The sequence below is a fragment of the Saccopteryx leptura genome, chromosome 8 (genome assembly GCF_036850995.1).
Source record: "Saccopteryx leptura isolate mSacLep1 chromosome 8, mSacLep1_pri_phased_curated, whole genome shotgun sequence".
Classification (NCBI taxonomy): Eukaryota; Metazoa; Chordata; class Mammalia; order Chiroptera; family Emballonuridae; genus Saccopteryx; species Saccopteryx leptura.
Window position 1 is genome coordinate 14,545,821 of NC_089510.1, and position 18,328 is coordinate 14,564,148.

An 18,328-nucleotide genomic window follows, 5' to 3' on the forward strand; every position below is an offset into this window, starting at 1 on the left:
ATTGCACTAAAATTCATCCACTTCTCTCTATCTCCACTGCCAGCAGTTTGGTCTAAGTGACCATTATCTTAATTAACTATTTGATCTTACTAGGTAAATTTTATATGTTCAATCCTGGTAATAGCAAAGAAATAAGTAAATCAATATAAGCTTATAGGTGGATAGTTTTAATTAACTAATTAATTAATTAATCAATTCATTTTATATACAGTGTTGTTTTTGCCACAGTGGCTTGAGAGATGCAGGTGTCTTCTTCTGTGGAGTTTAACACTTAGATTTAGTGAAAAACTGAAAATGTGTACTGCAATTACTTTGTTTTCTTTCTTTTCTCTCTCTCTCTCTCTTTCCTTTTCTTTCTCTCTCTTTTCCTTCCTTCCTTCCTTCCTTCCTTCCTTCCTTCCTTCCTTCCTTCCTTCCTTCCTTCCTTCCTTCCTTCCTTTCCTTATTTCAGTGAGAGGAGGGGAGATAGACTCCTGCATGAGCATGGACAGACTCCTGCATGAGCCTGGATAGAGATTCACTTCGCAACACCTGTCAGGGGCCGATGCTTGAATCAACTAAGCTATCTTCAGCACCTGAGGCTGAAACTGGGACCAAGGAGCTATCCTCAGCACCAGGGCAAGGCTAGAACCAATTGAGCCATTGGCTGTGGGAGGGGAAGAGGAAGAAAGAAAGGGGAGAGGGAGGGGAAGAGAAGCAGATGATCACTCTTCTTGTGTACCTTGATCAAGAACCAAACCCGGGATGTCAATATGTTGGGCTGACACTTTTTTAATTCAGCCAGCCAGCAAGGGCCTGTGTTTTCTTAAACCATGTCTTGATTTTCTTGAATAATCAGAATAAATATCACTTCAACTATTTTGATTACCTTCTTAGGCTATTTAGTAAAACTTTCATAGATCTTCCCTTGATGTTAAAGTTCTCCTTCAGATCTATTCTTTTCACAACTAGCTTCTTAATTAATCACTTATTTGTAAGGAAGACCTCAATATCACTATATTCTTAAAAAATTTAAGTTATAAAAGAGCCAAAAAAGAAAGGAAAACTAAATTCAATACCTGGTCCTAGAGTGAATCCAGTACTGTTAGTTAAAAAAACTGCTCTATAGCATATTACTGGTTCAAAACACCGAGGTTGCCAGCTTGAGCGTGGGTTCATCTGGTTTGAGCAAAGCTCACCAGCTTGGACCCAAGGTCTCTGGCTTGAGCAAAGGGTTACCGGGTCTGCTGTAGCCCCCCCCCCCAGGTCAAGGCACATATGAGAAAGCAATCAATGAACAACTAAGGAGCCTCAACAAAAAAATTGATGCTTCTCATCTCTCTCCCTTCCTGTCTGTCTGTCCTTATCTATCCCTCTCTCTGACTCTCTCTTTGTCTCAGTCAAAAAAAAAAATTAAATAATAATAAAAAAACCTGAAAACATTGGCTTAGAGATTCATCCCAGAGAACTACAGAGCCAATACAATATGTTATTCCATTAAATTAAATAGAGATAGTTTAGTTAATATTAAATATATATGTATTTTACAATAATATTATTTAAAATGAAGACACCCAAGTAGCCATAAGAAAAATGTCTTTCATTCATTAAATAAAATATATATTTCCTGTGTATAAATTGAAACTTCCATTTAACTTTCTTCCTAAACACAGGTCTTGATTACAGGGAATTAAGTGATTTAAATAACTTCAAATGCATTATTTTATTCATGTAATACTCGAGAGGAAATACCATGTAATTTTTTCTTAAATAAACAATAATTCTTTGGCTAACATCCTAAATGACATTAAGAAAAGCTAAACATGTCAATTTCAGAAAAAGTGACATGAGTTTCACAAATGCCGTAAAAAATTAAGATGCCGGTCTATGTTTACAATAAGCTAAATAGCTTTGTGCTCAAAAACATATTTTCTAAAATGCTAAAGATAAAATAAACATAAAAGTAAATTTTAGTTTCCTTTACTCTGATATAAATTTTAGATTATATATTTATTCAAAATATCTGATGTTCTTAATTCTCAAGTCATAGTTTTTCTTTTAAAAGAGCTTTCTGAAAAATAAGAATTTTTTTAATTTAAAAAAAGTATAGTTTTGCCAAGAGGAATTTTTTCTTTCATTTTATCTGGTATTAAAATGTCATCAACAACAGAATATTCCCATGAGCCATTCTTGGCCTTCTAGCAACTAACCTTGATTTGAATATCCACCATCACTTCTAGGCTTTCACAGAGAAAACCCTCAAATTCAGTGAAATAACGTGTCCATTTTCCCACTCACCTTTAATCCCCCACACCTTCAATACGCCCAGGAGTCTGCATGTCCCTATTGGCCTCTCCAAATTCGTCTACAACCCTTCATAGCCTGGTGATGCCCAGGCCCTCTGTAAAATTTTTCTAGAGCTTTCAAGCTCTTTCTTTCACTGATTTTTTATAGAATATGCCATACTGTAACATGGGTTTCAGTTTTACTTTTTTTAAAAAGAGCTCTTTGATATTGCTCTGTCTTCTATTTCTGGTCTTCCGTTTCATTTCTGGGAAATTATTGCAGGGAGAGCTCCAGTTTTCTCACGTCTCCCTCCATTCACACCCCGGCATTCTCCTCTCACATGCTGACTCTGGACCCGGCTCTGTGACTCGCTGAGGCCAATATATGGTAATAACAGCAAAGGTCAAGTAAGTAGAGACTGGAATAATGTTTATACTTGGGGTCTTGCCTTCTAAACTACATTTAGAACCCTGTTCTTATTAAGTAAATAAGTCCAAATGAGCCAGCTAAAGGCTGAGGTAACAAAAGGAAAAAGGCTTCTGCCTTCCCAGCTGTCTGAGACCTACCCGTCAAGGCCATCAGAAACCAGCTAGCCTCTGCTGAGCTGAAAGCTAACTGAAGTGACTTCAGAGGAGGTCAACTGAACCCCACCCAGGTCATTCCGACCACCCAGCCTAAGTTTCCATCTTGCAGAATGAGAGCCAAATAAATATAAGACTGTTGTTTGAAGTCATTAACTTTCAAGCTGTTATACAGCAATAGATAATTGATATGTTGTCCAAAGGAAATATTAAACTCCAGTGGGGCAAAAATTATGTATTTTTTCACTCTTTTCAATGAAAGAAGGACAACCAGAGAATAAGACATTCTGTCATTAGTTATGCGAAATGTTCTCTCCCACTGATTAAAAAGTTGATTAAAAAAAAAAGGAAGTTAAGGCAATCTTCTAGATGTTAAAACACACATACAATGTTCAGGTTATTTCCTAGTAACAATACAGAAATATAAGGTGGAACTATGAGAGATAACAAGATACAGTGAGCCAGTCCAAGTGACCTAATATTTGACTGACAACATTTTCTTACATAGAATAAACTTAGAGAAAAAAATCAACAAACCTTCTAGAGATAAAACTAGTCTGCTAATTGATTAAAAGGGCCAATGAAGTGCCTCACAGATATAAAGAAAAAAATAAAAGGACTTCACTTCCAATGTATTCTAGGTAGAGAACCATAAAAGATCCTAAAACCATCCACAGAGGGAAAAAAAAGCTCATTTACAAATTAAAGATAATTCAATTTTGTATCAGCAAACTTAATGCCAGGAAATAATAAAGCAATGACTTCAAATTTACTAAGGAAATATTTTTGAACCTAGAATTCAAGATACAGTCAATGCACCCACTAAATGTAATGAAAATTGTAAGATAAATGTGAACTCAAAAAGTTTGCTTTCTATTCATCATTTTGTAAACAGTCACTTTAGGTACAATACAGAAAAATAAGGAAATAAATTGAGACACAGGATGCCAAGAGTTAAACATAAGAGGGGTGCATTGGTATTAACTCTGAAGACGGCTTAGGTGGCATAGGGAACAATAAGTTATATTTAGCAAGAAAAGGAAAGGCCTCAGATTGTATGTCTCTATAACACAATGAGTTTCAGTAAAATTATCATAAAGGAAAAGAAAGCTAATAGACTGAAAAGTGGTACTATCATAAGAATATTTTTCTGAATAATTATTTATTTTTATACTTCCAAAAAAAGAGAAATCATTAAAATGAATAGAAATACAAAAAATAAAAAAGGAATAAAGAGAGAAAGGAAGAAGACATGAATGAAGAAGAGAAAGAAAGAAATCTGAAATTTAAAATGTGCTAAAAAGGCATGACTGAAATAAAGCATATAATGACCCCAAAAGGGGACTTGACTTCTATCTGTCTGTGAAATGTAAGAAGGGCACAATGTGACTATAAACAACAAAATGTACTTGCAGCACAATTGACTGCTTTAAACAATATTTATGAATAATAGTAATACTATAAATGATACTTAGTAGTTTTTAACTTTTAAATACAACCTATAGATAAGCGTAGACAATAACTGCGGTAAAAGTAAAAATGTAGCTAGACCAGAGGTAGAGAGGTGAAGCAGAATGAGAGTCAAGAGGTCCCTGATAGTTTCAAAACAGAGAACCCCAGTACTTGGCTCTATCTCCCTGGCAAAAAACTCCGTTCTTTGAGAAACGCTATATCCATTTCCCCTAATTCAGGCATAGCACTCCTAGAAACAAGCAAGATGATAGGAAATCCTATCCTTTGCTTTATTCGCTACTTTAAAAATAAACCCAAATAAAGCACATTTGAACAAAATGCAAATCCTCATTTGCACCTGTCTTTGAACTTTGATTAAAAATTCAGGTCAGACCTATCTCAAAGAAATATAAGTAGTGCTGTCATTATACCGGGAATAAAGAAAAAAGTGAAATGAGAAATTAGAATGTGTGAGAAAAAAAAGAACCCTGTATTTGTTTTTCTGAATAATATTTCAAATTGACAAAAAATTACTCACCCCAAGACATTAGTTAGAATTGAATTACAAATCGACTTGAAAGATTAAAAGAAAAAAGAGGAAATGGCAGTGGTTGCATTTAGGTAATGATACTGGGGGGTGGAAAGAGAGAAGGCAGAGTATTTTCCTAACAGATTCTTTTGGAATTGTAGAGGGTACTGTAGAATAACATAGAGATTCCCTTTTCAGAATCCAGACCCTAGCCCCTGTGCGTGTTGGCAGGACTAGCTGTCAGCTGAGCACCACTGCAAGATATGAACCTGACTGCAAAGGACACCCTACGTAAGGTCACCACCCCCTTTCTCTGGTTGACCTGCATCAAAGGAGTGGTCAAGTCATGGTCCTACCCTGATTTGGGAAGAAACTCCAAGGCTCTCTAGACTTCCAGCTCCCTGCAGACGCCTCTGTGCTTTCTGTTGCAGCTACGTCACAGTCCAGCCTCTCCCCTCGTCTAATCCTGCTTCCTTGGCTTGCCAATCCTCCCACTTTCTAGGTTTTGATTTTGAGGGCACTGCCCAATTTCTCTCTTGTACGAAACCTCCAAGGCAGAATCTGCTTTCCAAAAACCAATTTAAATTTTTAAAAATAATTTTCTATAGGAATGGGCCAAAAAAAAAAAAAAAAGACAAAAAATATGTTAAGGCTACTTTTTAAAATTCTTATAAGGGCTAAAGTAAAAATATAGTACACTACATACAGGAAAAGCTTAGTATTAATAAATACAGTGAGTATGGTATGGTATATCTCATGATATATTATTGTGGACATTGATTTATAAACTATAAATACCACAAAAAGGTCTATTCGACTGAGTGAGGTATCACGTTAAGTATAAAGTAAAGTGTCATCACTCCTTTAACAAGTGAGAATTAATGAAATAATTAAAAATGTACTATTTTCATAGTTTAATGATTGTCAAGTTAATTTCTCTTATTTAAGGAAAACTGCTACTTCGTTCAGAACAGTATTGTACACACGGGGCAATACTAATGTGTTAACCTTTCCTCCATTCCCTGACTAGTCCTCTAGAGTATTGTCTTTCTAATTTCTAACATTTAGACAAATCAGCTACTTTGATCTATTCTTGCTGCCACTACTCTAGTCCAAACACTTATGCATTCAAGCATGGACTGTTTTCTGATAGTTTCTTAACATTTCTCTCCATTATATACTTTCTTACAGATAAAGGGGGTGAGGGTAGAAAAGACTGACAGCTTTATATAATTTAACTCATTTAATTTGGAAAAGGAAATAACTGTGTCTTTATTTTATTGACTATACTAACTATGTCAGCTCATTTCCATGACATTCATAATAGCTTTTCCCAATATTGTCCATTCTTCTTTAATTAATTTATTTATCCATTTATTTCTATTAAGTGAGAGACAGGAGGCAGAGAAACAGACTCCTGTATGTGCCCAGACTGGGATCCACCCAGCAAGCTCCCTACTAGGCAATGCTCTACCCATCTGAGGCCACTGCTCCATTCTCAGCAACTGAGCAACCCCTGAGGCAAGGCCCTGGCTCTCCCATTTGAGCCCTGCTGCTGGAGGGGAAGAAAGAGAAACAAGGGGGAAGGGAATGGGTAGAGAAGCAGATGATCACTTCTCTTGTGTGCCATGACCAGGAATTGAACCTGGGACTTCCACATGCTGGGCCGATGCTCTACCACTGAGCAAACCAGCTAGGGCTGTCTCTAACTTTTAGTACACTGTTGATACTTCTTTTTTTGGTTTAAATTAGAGCTGAGGATAGAGCCTGCAAGACAGATGGTGCCCTATCAGTTGTTGACTTCAGCCTTACCCGGAATGGTCTGACATCCTACAACTCATGCTTTTATTTTTCTTCCCTTTACAGAGAAAATGTCTCCTTCTCAGCCCTCCTTCCTCAAAGCTATGCTCTGGACCTATGTTTCTTAGCATCCTTAGCTTCTTTGGTCATTTGATTATCCTCTCTCTTTGAAATGTTCCACCTCTCCTTCACTACTGAACCCTTTCTGGCAGCATATGAACACACTCAAGACATGTTTATTCTTGAGAAATAAACCTAAATTAAACCACACAGATGATCTCTACTTGCTCTGTCTACTTATCCTCGTCATACTCTTCTCTCCCTTTATTAGTCATGGTAGTCAGCTTTAGTCCCAACATTTTCATGACAACATTTCCCATTCACCAATGGCTTCCTGACACTAAATTCCAAATACACTTTTTATTTTTTGTATTTTTCTGAAGTTAGAAACGAGGAGGCAATCAGACAGACTCCCACATGTGCTCTATTGGGATCTACCCTGCATGCCCACCAAGGGGCGATGATCTGCCCATCTGGGACATTGCTCCCTTGCTGCTGGAGCCATTCTAGCACCTGAGGCGAAGACCATGGAGCCATCCTCAGCACCCAAGCCAACTTTGCTCCAATGGAGCCTTGGCTGGGGGAGGGAAAGAGAGAGATAGAGAGGAAGGAGAGGGGGAAGGGTGGAGAAGCAGATGGATGCTTCTCCTATGTGCCCTGACCTGAAATTGAACCCAGGACTTCCACACACTGGGCCCACACTCTACCACTGAGTCAACCAGCCAGGGCCCAAAACAGACATTTTAGTTTCCATTTTCCTTCTGGACATATATATATATCATGTCCAGATATAGGATATAGATATTAGGATATAGATATATCCCTAATTCTCAATGGCTTGGACCCATGTATGCAAATTAAGATCTTCCAAGAACATTTTTTTTTACCCACTCGGACAAGGAATATTTGAATGAATACATAATTTACTATTGGTCTACTAGATATTAATTAAATTACTCTTTACAGTCATAAATTGAGTGTGAATTATGCCCTCTCCACAATGAATCATGATATTTGTGGTATTTGTAGAGACTCTCTAAAAGAAATAGGAAGCATAAGGCCCTGTGGCATGCATAGGCTCAGTCTGAAATATAGTAACAAGGAAAGAATAAAACCATATACATTTTAATATTTGAAACCAGATAGAGATAGTAAACAGGACACATTCAATTTGCTGGTTGACTTTGAAAGTTAAATGAAAACAGACAAGAAAAGAATATTGATTATAGTAGATATAACATTTACTAAGTTGGAGTGATAGTACTTGGCCTAAATTTACTTATTAAAAATATCATGAGTTGGGCACACTCAAAGAATGGTAGAAAATAAAAGAGGTTATAAAGCATCCTAGATCACTAATACTATAATTGCTCTCAATAGTAGTAAGTAAATAGGACAATTGAAATAAAGAGAGTCCTTGGGTTATGACACAGTTCCATTCCTACAACAGTGATGTAACCTAAATTTTGATGTAAGTGGAAACACCCCATGGCCTAACACAAACAGAACACTTGCATTTTTAACAGTCCCAAATGGCATAAGTAAGCATACTGGGGGAAGCCAACTCCCTCACTCATATGCTGCGTTATTGTGTATTCTTCCCAAATATTGTGTATGCTCACCCAAACTACTTCACCCACGTAGTCCATAAATACTATGCTAATGGTGTAAGCCAAAACACTCATGTCTCAATTTTTTTAAGCTTTTATGGGAGTGAGCATTGTAAATTTGAAACTTCGTATGTTGAGATTGTCATAACCCGAGGACCCGCCTATGTGGATTTTATAAAACTCAATCTTATTTTTAGTTATAATGTTCTTGAAAATGTGCCAAAATTCAGAGACATTCTGGGGAAAACAGAAGACATTGAGAATCTAAAGACCCAGGGGAAGAGATTGTCCTTGCCGAGAATGACTTTTGGTTTCTGCTACAGAAATTGCTGAAAACTTGAATCAATTTCTCCAGTAATCATTCTATCTGCATCATAAGTTTCACGTTGGTCAAATACTCTTTGCTAAGTAAAGCAAAAAAAAAAAATAAAATAAAATCATTTTTTATGAGCAGTCTGTTGCTACCTTAAATACACAAGAAATAAAAGTAAGAAAAATTTTATCAATCAAAGGGCTTGGATACAAAAAAATTCCAGTAATAGCAGCACCATGATCAAATTGACTTGATTATGACAAAAGCAGCCCTTTCAGGAGCTGATATTGTAAAGACACTGCCACATGTTGTAAAACAGAGAATATTATCAAGAGTTCATACCAAGAATGTAGTGTGGCCCTCTGCCAAGCATGACCTACATGAATCATGCCATTAGGCCTTGGCACAATACGCTCTCTGATTCCTCTTGCTTTTAACCTTGCCTAAGGTTCCCCGTTCCTTCGGCAAATAAGGTTTGGTCTGTGTCTGGAAGCATTAATATCAAGCAAAGAAGGAAAGTACAAAGCCATGTAAAATAAATTTAGTTAGTAAATTTTCAATTACCTTTGATTATTATCTAATTTTAAAATGGAATATAGCAAAAAATTTCTGATCTGAGCAAGTTATGTAGAATGCACTTAATCATTAGCTGAAACATGAGGTTGTAGATGTATACTATAAAAGGTACTGAAAACATGACCTATCGTTCACCCTGCCTCCAAAGTCCTGGATTTGTAAATGAAAATTCCATATATTCAAAAATGTCTGGAAATGTAATACCCTTCGTACGGCTGCCAAATTAATGTTTCAGGTCCTGTTCTCCCAAGGTCTTTTGCAGTCTAGTTCCTCAATCTCTGCTAAGGCAAAGGGGACGACCCTTCGATTATGGCTTCAATATTCCCTGACACTCAGGCTTTCTGACCTAGGAAATGAACTGACTGTCTTTAAGTTTCACTTTTCTAGTTTATAAAGAGGGCATCATAGTAGTTTTTGTTTGAGCATTAAGTCAGATAGTAAATACGGAGACCTCAGCCAACTGTCTGACATACATAGTTTAAGTACTCAGTAGAGTGAGCTACTGTAATGCTATCGTGATGACCAAGGGAAAAAAAACCCAAAAAAACCTAGGGATCACTTTTGACTCCTCCCTTTTTTAAGTTCTGATTAGATATTATTAGGCTTATTGATTTTAACTCCTTGCTATCTCTCAGAGCTATTTCCTCTTCCCCTGCCCAGGGTCCCTGCTTTACTTCAGATTCTGTTGTCTGGCCCGTGAACTTTCTCAGTTGTCGCCTGGGCTACAGTGTCAAGGCGATTACTCCAAGTCTAGCGTCCACAGTGTCGTTTGGTCTGATAGAGTGTTTTAGTCATACAGAAATCAGCTCATATCACGTCCCTTAAAGAAGAAACAAAAGTCACTAACAGCAAAAGAGCCTTTTGAGATCAAACTCTTGCATGGTTTCCGGCCTCATTTCTTCCTGCTCTCTTTTTAGCATTATACAAACCAATAGTTAACGTAGGATTAACTCTCAGGAAGAAAGGCTATGTTAAATATTAAACCTGTAGATTTACTCATGCCAAGCTTTGGTGTGTTTTTATATATTGTTGTTGTTGTTATTATTATTATTATTATTTGGGTAACTGGGAACAGAAATATAAAGCCAAGCTTTTAACTGTAAATATTCGTGACAAAGAATGTCCTTCCCTCTCTAAACATTTGTATTGCTACTACTTGTATCAACATAACATTTTTATTATAAAAATATATAAACTTAATTTTTACCTTTAAACCAAATATATTAGAATTCTACCAGATGATCAATGTATCTGCCAAATGAGAGGAACATTCTCATTAATTTATAAAGACACTTCACTTTTGACTTAAATTGGTTTCTTCTAAGCTTAATCTTCCGATAGACTTTTCTTCAATGACCTCATTGTTTTCAAATACAAAGTAAAATCAGAATTCATTTCTAAGGACCATATTTCTCATCATTATATGTTTTCAAAAGACTATGTCACAAACTTTCCAGACAGACAGCTCTGTAAGTGAAGTGTCAAGAACGTTTTGATCACTAGAAATACCATTAGAGAACACAGTTCATTCCAAGGGGACACAATCATTGGAACATCTATTTATTTTCCTGTATGTTGGTTTTGACTTTCCACTTATCCATTTATTCATTCATACATTCAACACATCATCAGTCAAGTAAATGCAGTTATTAATTACTTTTAGCACTTATATTCAAAAGGGAAACATTTTTCCTTAATTTCTGTTATCTGTGAACCTGGGGTAATAACAACACTCCTCAAAGAAATGTGGCAAAATTAAATAAGATAATACAGTAGCATAATGCTTATGACTGCCCCTGGTACATAATCAATTCTCATGAACTTTTGGTAATCATTGGCTATTATTTCTTAATCAACAATAGAATTTTGATATATGCTTATCCTGAAATACTGAATTGCTGATCTCAGCTTAGATAGTCAGTAATACCCAATGTTTATGTAAGATGGGATTCACATGTATGCTCCTAGAAAATTCATCATGGTGATATTTTATTTATTTATTTATTTATTTATTTATTTATTTATTGTATTTTTCTGAAGCTGGAAACAGGGAGAGACAGTCAGACAGACTCCCGCATGCGCCCGACCGGGATCCACCCGGCACACCCACCAGGGGCGACGCTCTGCCCCTCCGGGGCATCGCTCCGCCACGACCAGAGCCACTCCAGCACCTGGGGCAGAGGCCAAGGAGACATCCCCAGCGCCCGGGCCATCCTTGCTCCAATGGAGCCTTGGCTGCGGGAGGGGAAGAGAGAGACAGAGAGGAAGGAGGGGGGGGTGGAGAAGCAAATGGGCGCTTCTCCTATGTGCCCTGGCCGGGAATCCAACCTGGGTCCCCCGCACGCCAGGCCGACGCTCTACCGCTGAGCCAACTGGCCAGGGCTCATGGTGATATTTTAAAGGTAATTTGAAAGACAGGAGTATTAATGTAAATTTCACATAAAATCCCTCAACTTAAAAATCTTGTTTCAGGGACTGCCAGCTGTTCCCTAGTTTCCAATTGCTCCTTCATTCTTTCGGTAATGTCTTACTACTTTTAGTCTTTTTTTTTTCCTTTTTGAGGAAGATACATTTGTTAGACTCTCTTGCAGCTAGTTGTGAAATAAAAACACATTTGGGGACTGGGATGTGAAATGAAGTGGTGTACAAACTCTGTAGGGTAGTCTTAAAGGGAGAACACTCTTCTCCTTTTTTTTTCTTTTCATCATTTATATGACTGGAATGTGAACATAATTGGAGTATAAAATGAGGTTCTTAAAAACAGGAACTGCATTATTCCATACGCAGGTGGGACATAAAAGTGAGACTAAGAGACATTGATAAGAGTGTGGTGGTTACGGGGGGAGGGGGGAGAGGGAGAGGGAAAAGGGGAGGGGGAGGGGCACAAAGAAAACTAGATAGAAGGTGACTGACAGAGGACAATCTGACTCTGTGTGACAGGTATGCAACATAATTGAACGACAAGATAACCTGGATATGTTATCTTTGAATATATGTATCCTGATTTATTGATGTCACCCCATTAAAAAAATAAAATTATTAAAAAAATGAGGTTCTTGTACCCATGAAACCAGACCTTTATTACTTATACTCAGGTTGTTATATGAAAAAAGTAAATTTCACCCTTGTTTAAGACATTAAACTATCAGGTCTTTGCTACAGTATTTATGTATTTTTCTCTTAAAATTCCAATATTTAAAACACTACCTGAAAGAAATATATGCATCCATATGTTCATTGCAGAGTTACTTATAATAGCCAAGATAGGGATGCAACCCAAGTGTATGTCAGTAGACGAGTGGATAAAAGAGCTGGGGAACATTTACACCGTGGAGTAGTGCTCAGTTGCAAAAGAGAAGGAAATCTTACCAATTGTGACAGCATGGATGAACGTAGAAGGTGTTCTGCTAAGTCAAATAAGTCAGACAGAGAAAGACAAATGCCACAGGGTTTCATTTTTACATAGGGAATTTAAAAAACAGAATAAACAAACAGACAAAATAGAAACAGACTCATAGATACAGAGACAGACTGAAGGTTGCCAGGGAAGAGGGGAATTGTGGGGCTTGGTGAAAAAGGTGAAGGGAATAAGAAGTACAAATTGACAGTTCCAACATAGTCACTGGGATGCAAACTACAGTATGGGGAATATAGTCAAGAATATTGTAATAACTATGTACGGTGTCCAATGGGTACTTGATATATTAGGGGGGCAATTTTGTATGTGATTATCTAACCCCTATACCCACGATGGTGAACCTTTTTATAAAAACCGCCCACTTCTGCAGTGCTGGTCAACCTGGTCCCTCCCGCCCACTAGTGGGCGGTTCAGCTTTCATGGTGGGCCAATCACAGCGCCGTTTGGTTGCTCTGCTCCCGCCCACCATGAAAGCTGAAAGGCCCACTAATGGGCGGGAGGGACCAGGTTGACCAGCACTGCAAAAGTGGGTGGTTTTTATAAAAAGGTTAGCCATCACGGCCCTATGGTATACTCTTGAAATTGATAGAAAACAATATTAAATATAAACTTTAATTAAAAAATTAAGTTAAAAAATTAATAAAAAGTATAAGAAAAGAAAGGTTTGGGTTATCTACCTATAAAATTTTCATCCTGTCCATATAGACATGGTAGAATAGTGTTTTTTTTAAAATTTAGAGTTTTCAAATGGCATCTATTAATGTCTATTCAATTATTTTTCACTTTAATTAAATACATAGCTTTAAGAGTATGCTTTCTTCTTGAGTACAATATTAATTTAACCTTGATGAGAAAAAAATATTCTTTTGACTATCAATCTTAAATTTGAAAATGTAAATTAATGATAGCTATAATTTAAAAACAGATTAAAATGCATATACTTTTTAGGATAATTCTAAATCAGAGACCCAGGAGTGCAGAGACGTTAAACATTTAGAGTAGTTTTATTGCTATCTTCCCTAAGTGTTAGGCACTGGGTGTATCCAAGTGACAGTTCCAAAAGGGACTGATTTTCATGCGTGGGAAATGTGTGCGTTTGATGATTAAGAAATTCATAACATTTACTTTAGAATTCAGTAAATGCAGATGTTATAAGTCATCTGCTGTGAGACATAAAAGGAGAGCAGAGGCTGAATGGCTAGAACGTGTTCTTCCCTCCGCAGAAACAGGAGCTCAGGAAAGCCGCCGCCAGAGGCAGAGCGTTTCCCATACGGAAAGGCAGGCGCACACACACAGGGTGCTGCGGCGTCCCGGGAGGGCACTGATGGGTTGCTCTGGTAACCTCAACAAAATCACAGACTGCACTGCTGGTCACACTTACTAAATATACTTTTCCCTTTGATCTACTCTTCAATTTTTACTGATTATCTAAAGCTACTTGACATGTAAGACATCTTTCCTATCAAAAGAAAAAAAGTGTTCATTTAGTCTATCTAGCGTTTGCTCTCATAATACCTCTAATTTATGCACTGAGTATCTACAATGTCCTATGTACTTAACACTAGCTCTTTCGGCTCTACCAATAACCCCAGGAGCCAGGTTTTACTAGTACTGACATTTTATGGATAAGAAGTGTTCAAGCAAAGATTTTAAACCCATAAGTTTATCAGAGTCCATTGTCCATGTTCTTGTATTTTCCATTTTGGTTTGTTTCCTTATAATGCCAGTATTTTATTTTAAATTTATGTATTTTAGAGCAGTGGGGGGGGGGAGAGAGTGAGAGAGAGAGACAGAGAAGGACAGGGGGTGGAGCAAGAAGTGTTAACTCCCATGTGTGCCTTGACCAGGCAAGCCCAGGGTCTTGAACCAGTGACCTCAGCGTTCCAGGTTGATGCTTTATCCACTGCACCACCAAAGGTCAAGCGATGCATTTCTTTCTTTCTTTTTCTTTTTTTTACAGAGACAGAGAGAGAGTCAAAGAGAGGGATAGATAGGGACGGACAGACAGGAACGAAGAGAATGAGAAGCATCAATCATCAGTTTTTCGTTGCAACACCTTAGTTGTTCATAGATTGCTTTCTCATATGTGCCTTGACCCTGGGCCTTCAGCAGACTGAGTAACCCCTTGCTCAAGCCAGCGACCTTGGGTCTGAGCTGGTGAGCTTTGCTCAAAACAGATGAGCCCACACTCAAGCTGGCGACCTCGTGTCTCAAACCTGTGTCCTCTGCATACCAGTCCGCTGCTCTATCCACTGCGCCACTGCTTGGTCAGGCGATATAATGCCAGTATTATATGAACTGAATGTAAGTTAACTGTTCTCCCTCTCCCTGTGACCGTAGCACCTAAGTGCATGAAGCTTTAAATGAATCACATAGGCACTCAATAAATTTTATGAAATGAAAGAATAAATGAAAGACATCTGACATAGAAAATTTCACACAGACAGTCCTTGAAAAGACAGGATGCTTTTGCAAATATAATCCACGTTTAAGCCATGTATTTAAACACAAACACCCCCAGGATAATCTTTTAAATATTGTCTTTAAAAAACACTTTCAGCACACATAAGGTTTTCTGCAAAATTCTCCATTTCTCTCTAAATTTATCATGCTTTGCTTTTGTGAAAAAAGAGTTGCCAAATAAGAGTTTTTAATTTTTATTTTAATTTATTGGTTAATAACATTTAGATGTGTGACTTTGTAATACATTATCTATATTTTCCATGTGTGCTCACCACACAGAGTCTAGTCTCTTTCTATCACCATATTTGACACTAGGCAAATATATTTTTAAAAACTATTTATTTATTTATTTACATTTTTAAAAATTTATTGATTTGAGAGAGAGAAACTTATGTCTGTTCTTGTATGAGCCCTGTCTAGGGATCGAACTGACAACCTCTGCACTTCAGAACCAAAAGACCGAACCAACAGAGCTATCCAGCCAAGACAAATCTGTTCTTGATAAAATATTTTCTGAGATGTCATTGTGTAGCTACCACCACAGGCTCTTCAGCTGTGGTCAAAACAGATAAGAAATGGTCAAGTTTAGATTAAACAATGGAAAGAATTTAGTACCTATACTCCGATTCTAACTAAACCTTTTAAGCCTGCCCTTAAACATAACTCTCATACTGTATTTCTGTATTTGAAGAACATATTATACATATACATATACATCTCTCTATATATAATATAAAAATTGTTCAGTGTCATAAATTTTGTTTTTCTTTGTTATACATTGTTTCTTTCTTCCCCTTATTCTGTTTTTAGGACATAAGGGCATTCTGAATGTAGACCATTCACAGTTGCAACAGGCTGGTTACAAGAATTCACAAGTAGCCTGAAAGAACATCTAGAGATTTGCCCATCAATTGCATTTCAAATTAACTATCATACATGATCAAAATGTCTGCATTTTGATTTATTGCTTAAATGTTTAAAATACAAGAAAATATATCAAGTCATAACATACATATTTTTTAAACCACGGGATCCATTTAAGATTGCTTTCAAAAGATCATATATTCTGTTATTCTACAGTAAGAAAATTTGGTTTTAAATTCATTCATCTGGACAAAATAAATTTTTTTCTTTTTATTAACTCCAGATACCTCTTTAGTATTGAATTTCAAACAAAATATTTTCACATGGAAAACTGGGAGACATCCACAGGGCCTTTTGAATTTATACTTCATATAGGATGTGTAATGAATCCTTTCAAATTACACCAGGGTTATGTGGATGTGGCTAGAAACTGCACAGTCAGACATTTGTGTCCTTCCTTGTGTTACTGTGTACATTTGTCCACCTGAGTATTGGAACCTCGTAGCTAACCTGGAAACTGATTTGATTAGGCAACCAGCTGGCTGGCTTTGAGCGCTTTCCAGACACAGAACTGGGGGACGTGGGGGAGTAACAACCCTGAGAAAGACATTACACAGAAAAAAAAAATGAAGTTAAAAAAATTAGGTCGTGACTACAGCAAAGAAAAAAAAAATATATATATATATATTAAAAGGGAAAAAGGCAAAGGTACAATGTGGAAGGTAGAATGAAACAAAGAAAGAGTAATTAGGAAAACTGCCAGTTCCTTTCACTGGAGACCTTGGGGGAAATGGTTTATCATGGCTAATGACAAGGAACCTACACAGAGTAAAAAAAAAACGGGGGGTGAAAGGTTTATCCTAAACTGATTGAAACCATAATGAAAGAATCGTACATTTTATCATGGAGCAATGTGTTCCCTTTCCTAAGGGAACGCAGGCCCGGCCGGCACACAGAACTTTAACTCCATTAGGGATCACATCTCAACTCTGTTGTTCCCTGGAGTGTGGGGTTTAGCTCTGTCTCTGACTCATCTGGCTTCCAGTTAAATGCAACCCAGTGATGGGTTGGAAATAAAATGTTTAATTAAACTGTTTCTCCGGTATCAGGTATTTCAAGTATGTACACTATATACTTTTTAAAACTAATGATTAAAGTTGCTGACACTAATTTGAATGTGTAGATGCAGCATTTTATGTTGGATGTCCTACGGTTTTAACTTGGTAAGGAAAAGACTCATGAATAATAATATAACTAAAACATAACTTCTGCGTCATGCATGGCATCTTCTGGGATTCTCACAACGACTGTGTTAGGGAGGCACTAATATTACCCGCTATTTAAAGATGAGAAAACTGAGGCTGAGTGACAGCCTAAGGTTCACTCACTGTATAGCTGCTAACTGAACTCAAACAATCTTACTTTTGTGTCCAAAGAGTAACATACAGAAGTTTTGCAATTGCCAACACTTGTTTTTATGGCGATGAATGCTAAAGACATTCTTACCACTCCTGATGCGTCACTTGACTGGAAAGTCTGCTCTACAATAATCCTGCTAACGGTTTCCCCATTGTCTCCATCATACGACCGCTTGATTCCCAAGTCCTTTCCTCACTACGGTCTGCGCTGCACAGCTGTGGAGTCACCTGGCCCGGGTTCCAATCCTGGCCTTGGTCCTGTTACCGGCGTGACTCTAGCTGGTGCTTGTGTCCTATCGCTTCCATTTCTTCATGTGTGAAATAGGGAAAACAACAATATCCCATACAGAACGAGATGCAAAGGCGTTCTAGTACAAATTAAAGCAGTTAATTCATATAAAGCACTTAGAACAGTCGTGAAGTTGGCCCTACATTGTTGTGAGGCAGTGTCCTTTCCTCTAATGCTATGTAGACCTTCCACTTCCTATTAATGCATAAAGTTGTAAAGAAAAAAAAGACAATAAAGCTTGTTTAGTTTTTAGAATAACCAAAAAGGATTCCATGGGGGGAAAATATAAGCACAGACAGAACTTTTTAAAGTACTGTAGTATAACTGTGACATCTTTTCCTCTAAACAAACAGTTGAATTGTTCCAAGTCGCACATTCCACAAATATTCAACTTTTTAAAACAATTAAAAATAAAAATAACTTTATGGTGTCCTGACAGCCAAGCCCCATACCAGAATCATCAATAGCAGCTTATTAACTTCTTCCTTTTCAGATGACTTGAAAGGTTTAAACAACAAAAGCAAGGGAAAAGTCAGTTTATTTGGAACAGCGGAATTTAGGGCGTGGCAACCGTTGCTCTTTACGAAGGTATCCGGGGAGGTACATTTACTAAAATGTCTGTTTAAAAACACAGAATAAACATTTTTTGAAAGGCAGCGAGAGAAAGAAAAGCAATAACAGAATCTCCCC

The 18,328-nt window shown here is 37.2% G+C and overlaps 1 protein-coding gene across 5 annotated transcripts in view; it reads right to left on the bottom strand.

Annotated features, from left to right (window-relative positions):
- The window catches only part of ROBO1 (roundabout guidance receptor 1), a 1,145,453-nt gene that overhangs the window by 659,589 nt on the left and 467,536 nt on the right, over positions 1 to 18,328 (bottom strand). The gene's annotated exons all lie outside the window — the stretch shown is intronic.